At 39.7% G+C, this 653-nt stretch overlaps 1 pseudogene across 1 annotated transcript in view; it reads right to left on the bottom strand.

The window, feature by feature from the left end:
• Positions 1-234: 234 nt before the first annotated feature.
• Positions 235-653, bottom strand: part of LOC105532473 — a 19,450-nt pseudogene continuing 19,031 nt past the window's right edge. The window contains exon 3 of the transcript XR_001004982.1: positions 235-648. The product of XR_001004982.1 is annotated as a 10 kDa heat shock protein, mitochondrial pseudogene (transcript). The remainder of the gene's footprint in view (positions 649-653) is intronic.

The raw sequence follows: 653 nt of genomic DNA on the forward strand, positions 1-653 counted from the left end.
CCACCACGCCCAGCTCTTTATTTGTAGTTTTTGTAGAGATGGGGTTTTGCCATGTTGGCCAGGCTGGTCTCAAACTCCTGGGTTCAAGTGATTTGCCCACCTCGGCTTCCCAAAGTACTGGGATTACAGGCATTAGTGATACTCCTTTCCCTATTAATTTTTTTTTTCATTTACATATTTTTATTTGGAAATGTTTATATCAGCACAAGGAAATAATTTTGGAGACACTGGATGTCATTAGTTTATTATAAAAGAGAACTATGGAAATTATTTACATGATGAAAGATTTCAGAACTTCAGTGGAATGGGCAGCTTCATGTTGATGCCATTTCAATAGTGATTTATCTCAGTCTAGGTACTTTCCAAGAATGTCACCATCTCTAAATAGGAAATAATCCTTGTCATCTAGAACTACTTTGGTGCCTCCATACTCTGGCAGAAGAACTTTATCTCCAACTTTCACGTTAACCGGTTGAATCTCTCCACCCTTTCCTTTAGAACCCGATCCAACAGCGACTACTGTTGCTTGCAATACTTTTCCTTGAGATTTTTCTGGAAGCATAATGCCTCCTTTGGTTACAGTTTCAGCAGCACTCCTTTCAACCAACACTCGGTCAAAGAGTGGAAGAAACTTTCTAAACGCTTGTCCTGCC

The sequence above is a fragment of the Mandrillus leucophaeus genome, unplaced genomic scaffold (genome assembly GCF_000951045.1).
Source record: "Mandrillus leucophaeus isolate KB7577 unplaced genomic scaffold, Mleu.le_1.0 Scaffold96, whole genome shotgun sequence".
NCBI lineage: Eukaryota > Metazoa > Chordata > Mammalia > Primates > Cercopithecidae > Mandrillus > Mandrillus leucophaeus.